We start from the raw sequence: 6,749 nt of genomic DNA on the forward strand, positions 1-6,749 counted from the left end.
ATTACAGAAGAATTGGAGAAGTAAGTCTTTAGAAGATAGAAAAAAATCACCTTCTCTTCATGAACTGTACCTGTCAAACATTTCAAAGAAAGCTGATGGACTTGTATACAGTCGATGTAAGTACATCAATTAACTTTGAAAGATTAGTGACAGAAAATAGGTATTTCTTATTAGTGTGTGAGTCGTGACGGTTTTAACCATATATAGAAATTCTGGATTATTACGGAACATGTTTTATTAAAATAAATTCCATTTGCCTTTTAAAGTAACCTCAGATTTCCACAAAAACACATTTAGCTTTAACTGAAAAAATAAATTAATTGTTAAATTACAGAAAAAAAGTATTTAATATTTTTAAAATCTTCCTTTTTCAATGCTACTTGTAATGATGAGAAAATCAACATATGTCTTTGCTGCCCTAGCGGTGAATTGCGAGATGCTCTTTTTTTCTGCACAAATAGTGCAGCCAGTTGCTCTCGTTTTCAGCAAACTATTATGATCTAAGTGCATGCCATCAAAAAACCAAACTCAGTATTTAGAGATCAAGCCTCGACCACGCCTTTTAATAATAATAATAATTTAGTTTTATTCAGATTTTGATTACTTTTCTTTGCAAAATACAATATTGAAACATTAAAAGGAACTCTATGAGCTTTTGACATAGCCGTCTACCACGGACTGAGAGTCTACCAAGGACCTCTCTCGAACACTTTGTGAGGTGACTTCTCACTCAACTTACGGATTTAAGAAGTCATCTCATGCCCGATCCCTTTTGTGGGGTTCGTATTTCGAAAGAGGAAACATCCATCTGTTATGACGGATAGTGTAGGATATGAGAAGTTCTAGTTCAAGATTTTTAAAAGGAATAGATTCACTGTAGAGGATCTTAGGATGTTTCCCCTTTAGGGAACATTTCTTTGACTTTTTTTTTACCCATCGACTTAATCCTAATTTAAATAGATAAATGCTGTACGCTTTGTTACTAGTAAATATCCTCTTTTTAGGTTTAAAGGTCCAGTGACCATCCATTCCAGAAAACTCGTATTCAAAGATCTGCAAGAAAACAATGCTAAATAAATTCCTTTGTTACGGGGAAGCCGTTAAATAATATGTAGGTTTTTTTTACAAAAATAGTTTCGAACTAAGCGCGATTATTTAAAATAAGTTCAAACGTTAAAAAAAATAAAATAAAAACAGGAACGATAAAAGAAAAATGAAATATTAACCGTAGATTCATCTCGGATCCCAAGTAGGACTAAATAGAATATTAAGCCATACATTTTTTACTTCAAGTTTATATACATTATTTTTATATATTAAGACTTGCACTTTTTGTAAGATATATTTTATATCAGATTATTGGCAGAACTCATATTTTTCTGTCTTATTGCTTAAAAAAGTATTATTTTATTTCAAAACTCATTTTCGAAGATTGGATAAGCCCTAAAACGAATAGAACTTCAAAACAATTAATTAATTCTAGTAGATTGTATTTTAAATGTATGTCATGCACTTATCACATTTCATTCTTTAATGAGTTCAGAAAGTAATATGATACTTTGAAGTACCTGTTGGTATAGAAACTAGTAGGACGTGTATTGTTGTACCAAATGTTTTGAAAGGGTGTGACAAGTGGAAGTTGGGGGAGTTACCCCAAGGTCTCTTTTCCTTCCCATAGGGCGGCGGCACAAGATTCCTTCTCATATGCATTAAGTTTGAAGGGTGAACCTAAATCTATTATAACATTACAACACGGGTATGAATTTCAAAAAAGATGTCTATTCTATAGAATAAAATCTATTTCCCTCAATCTAAACATTAAAGATAATGCAGTTTATTTCAATTAATGAATTTGGGTGACAAACCAAAAAAAATATTGAAAATATTAATGCTTAACATCATTCAAAGTTGTTTACTTCAAATAAAAATTGTAGTAGAAAAAGAAGTAAGACAAATGTAGTTATTCCTTTAAAAAGTGTCTAAGGTAAGAAGCAGATAACCATATAGGCTGGATGCCAAAAGGTTAAATGGTCAGCAAAATGGGACGCTGAAATATGAAAGAAAGGAGCATCATTTAGACATCGACAGGGTTCAGTTGTCTGTCTGAATTGACAGATCAAGGACTACTTCGATCTGTACCGTCAGAAGAAGATATGATGAACCAATGATATATTTGTCCATGTTTTTTTTTTCTTACATATCTTTTTTCCGATTTTTCTCCAAGTATAAATAATAATTATTGAAGTCGTGTCGAATACTCGGATATGTGTAACTTAACAAATTAAGGTTCAAAACAAATCTGTATCGATACTAGTTCATCAAAAAGCTAGAGAACTGTTTGATGAAGTTGTCTGGTAAAGATTTTGAAGTGATAGTGATGAAGGCCGCCGCGCAGAAGTACCCTTCTCAAACCAGAAATACTCTGATGAGTGGTCCTGTAGGGGGCAATTCAGAAGACAAGCTCTACACTTTGTTCAGCGGCAGAGAACTTCATGGGCAGTAGGCTTTGATTTTGAAGCGGCAAGGATATGATTTCAATAGCTGAAAACCTAGATTAGCTTAAAATCGGTTGTCGTGCCCACACTATTCGATTAAAAATAGTTTTGTGGTTGCTTCTTTGTTGCAGACAATTTATTTCTCGTTTCCCATTTCTTTATAGTAAAGTTTGAAGTGGCTCTTCAGAAAAATAGTTAGTTCCTATGAATAATACGCTCCACTCAATGAGTAACACAGCTGACTGTACAGCCTCTATGGCAAACAGATTAGCCATTAAACCTGTGTGCACTGTGGCCCATGCAAAGTGGATGACCTAACTATTTACACTTGATTCAAACTCTCCTTCTCCTTTGCTCTTTCAATAAGAGGTAAGTGATTGGCAATAGTGAAGACATTAGCCACTGCAGAGGTTACCTTTATGTCTGTCTGCGCAATACTAAAACAAAATCGACAATAACTTTTTGACAAAATCAGACCTCTGGAAGTTTCTATTTGCTTAATTTTCTGGTTCAGAATTCGTTTATTTTTTGAAAACAGCTCCCACTAAGCAGGGTACTAAATGCGTTAGTTTATAAATTTATTATATGAAACGTACTCTAAAAAAAACATAAACAAGTTCATTATAAGTTACTTTTGGAGGGATGGCTTCCTTCTCAAGTGTAATTTCATGTAATGTACGGTCCTCACCACTATAAAAAATATTAATATCACATAGTTATTTTTTTGTTTAAATACTGAGAAGTTTGTCAAGTTTACATAGTACTGTAGTCATTGCAATAATCTTATATAATAAATATAAACAATTTATATAATTTCAGTTTAAAATTATTTCTTATTTTAGTTAATAAATTTTATTTAAATGGTTTTGTTTACTTATGTTGAATTTATTTTTCATGCATGCACATATTTAATTTATGGTAGAAAGCATTACCTAAGAGATAATAGGGTCTATTTCATTTGAAATTATACAAATGATATGAGATACATAAATGTGTATGAATGGTTCTTAAATTTAGAACTGTGACACCTGAATACATAAGTTAGCACTACCTTGAGCTCACACTTACACATAGCAAGAAGACTTATGTTACATGTCGTTGCCCTAACAGTATCTAATTATAAAGAGAGAGACTTATGTAAGTTGACTCGCTAATGATTTTCGTCACACGTGTTTGTGTTTGTCGTTTATAGTCTCACTCTAGCTCTTTCGCCATATTTACAATGTTCCTAATTTTCTACATTTACAGGCTCTATTTATAGATAACTCTCTGCAGAGGTAATTTTCACTTAGATTATTATTCTTAATACAACTGAGGACAAAATTTTATTTATTTTTGTTATTTAAACTATAGTAATTAGAATAAGTATTTCTTAATATTTATTGCTTAATAAAGCTTTCAAAGAACTGTCTTAAACACCTATTTCGCTAGAACAGGACAAAAAAGTTGTGAGCTACTTTGTACGAAATCGGTGGACGAAATAAAGAAGGGCATTAAACAATATTATTAATACAATTCCATCATAAAAATCAGAATAAGTGAGCATAACGTGCCACTTAGACGGATAGAATTTGATAAACAAAAAACATAAAAGCTGTATTGGATCTCGAGTGGTAGGTACAGGTAAGCATCATCTAGAAAGATAAATCAAAAGATCTATTATAAGTGCGGAAATCTTATTGGAATGCGTTTCTCTTTGCTAAAGTAAATGCTAACAATGGTTAGTAACAGCTGAAAAGTTGAAAATTCCATGATCTCCTCAAATATTTTTGGAAATAATCAACGGGAAAATTCGTGAAGGGAAATTATTCTTGAAAAAGAAAACTAATGTATGTTAAGTGATAAAATATCCTCATTTAGGGCATTAAAATAAAAAAAAGAGGGCATATCATGGAAAAAGAAGATAAAGATAAGCGAGTGAAGATAGACTAAGAATAATGAGAATTTGGTGAACCACGGATTGAAAGGGCAGAGTGTTCAGTCAGGCGAGAATCGGAACACGAAAAAAATTCATAAGATTTCTCAACGTCCAGACAAAATAACCAAGGGCTCATTCCTATCTTGCCGGGTAAAGTTGTGCGGACACCACTAAAGATAAATAAGAGCCATTCAAGTACAAGTGTAATTGTATAGAAAATGTTTGAGGGGCGCTATTGGCCCAGCAGCAGATGCGCCAAAAAGAAAAAAGAAAGAAAAATAACAAAGGTTATTTAGGAATTAGTAAGGTTATCGGGTATCCCGATTTTTAAATTGTCATTTTTGTATTTCTCTGCATCAATCTCATTCCTTTCTTTAACATAGTTTTCGGCAAATCAACCTATTCCTTCTTCCTATTAACTATTATTAACTTAATTTCCCTTTCAACCTGTTATCCTCTTCAGCTGTTTCTGTCATCATTCTTTTCAATTTCTTTTTTATTCCATCTTGCTTGTAAAACTTTTATCATTACCTAACCTTTATTTGTAGAGAGCCATGTGAGCGATAATGACTCTTTTCTTAAAGTAAATATTTCTGTGCTTTTTTTCCTTACCTACTCCACAGAGCACTTTATTACTATAAAAAATACAATTCAATAAAATCCAGGAAATTAATTTGGCGTAAAAGAAGTTGAAATAAATTGATTGCTTAAAGGTACCTCAAACCTCTCTCAAGACAACTTAGTCCTACCAAATAGAAGCGAAAGACATTCTAGACAGCCATCCTGACTGAATTAAACTTGGAAACCCAGCTCTCCTTTCTAATTCCAATTTATTTCTTATTTGGAAATAATTTCACTAAGGAGGAGATCAGTTACTCCTTGGGTATAGTCTTAATAATAGATTCATATGCCTACAAAAGTTCTGAAACTGAGTTGTGTTGAGATTTGATAACTGAATAAATTCTAAGAAGTGGTGGAGTTTTAGTTACAACTGAATATCACGCCAAAATCTTTTTGGGCCATCTCCCACTTAAAGAATTTTATAAAAGTTAAACGACAACAAATCCATCACAGTTTCTTTTATAATTCCCTGATTATCTTTCATTAAAGATAATTATTTATCTTTGTATACAAACATCGTATTACGAAGCAGTTTGATTTTGATATTTTTATTTCTGAGAAGCAGATAAGGATTATTAACAAAGGAGGAATACGACAATAGGCTATGTGTGGGATGTATGAATTAAGTGTGAAAAATGACGGCCCTTCAGATTTAGACAATAATTATCTCTGCTAGATAGAAGAAGAAACAAGAATTATGAAATTAATGGCTTCAACATCCCTTTATGCACTCTTTTTTTAATTAGTTAGTTTATTTTTTGTTTTCAAATTTTATTTTATTTTTTTAGGTGTTTTATCTAAAAGCTGAGCAGATGCTTGTTAAATTAGTTTTTCAATAGAGAATTTATAATTTCGGTTTCTCTCTTCTCTCTGGCTGTGGCCCATCGAATCGGATCGGCATGCGCAATATTCTGGCTACTACATACTACTACAAATACCTTGTCAGCAAGGCCAGTTGGAGGCTTGGCCTACAGTTGAGTTCTCCACACACCACACATCCTAGACAGGACAAATGAAAAGGCCTGAATACGGAAAAGTCTTGAGTACTGTGTCTTCCGATGATTTATAAACTTCTTTCTGTCTTAATTTCAGTGAGGTTAAATAGTAAACAATTCATATCAGGTTTTTCCTACAGAATGTCACTGTTATTCATTTTCCACCTTTTAGTTCATTCTTTCTACCGTGGATTAAACATTTTGGCCAAAGTCTTTGTACATTAATGTCCAGTTTCAATTTATTGAATCGATTTGTTATATTTGCCTGATGTTTGTATGTTTTCTACTGTGATGTATTGAAAGAAGAAGCATATGTTCCCAGAATAAAGGTGTTGAATAGAGGATCAGTGGACTTTTCAATCCCTTACCTTCCTGGCTGTTCTGGTTGTCAATAGCCCAACTCTGTTTAGCATTGTGCTAACACCCACGTACGTCAAGGTTGATTCAAGATTATAGAAATCAATGAAATCTCTGGAATAGAAAAAAGTGGATTTGTAGATTTGAATGGGGTTGCGTGATATAGGGTCTCCTAAGAATACATCTTCAGTAGCAGTAGGCTACCTTCCTTAGGATGATTTGAGACCCGAAAAAAGTCTAAAGATGAATAACTATATCAAGGCAGGCGCGACGGTAGCCAAGCGGTTAGAGGCGAGACCTGCAAAGCTAATATTGTGGTACTGAGTTCGATTCCCGGTCTTTGGCCTTGGATTTTATTTAAAG

This window comes from Rhodnius prolixus, unplaced genomic scaffold (genome assembly GCF_049639745.1).
Source record: "Rhodnius prolixus isolate KJV_2025 unplaced genomic scaffold, Rpr scaffold_3, whole genome shotgun sequence".
Lineage (NCBI taxonomy): Eukaryota > Metazoa > Arthropoda > Insecta > Hemiptera > Reduviidae > Rhodnius > Rhodnius prolixus.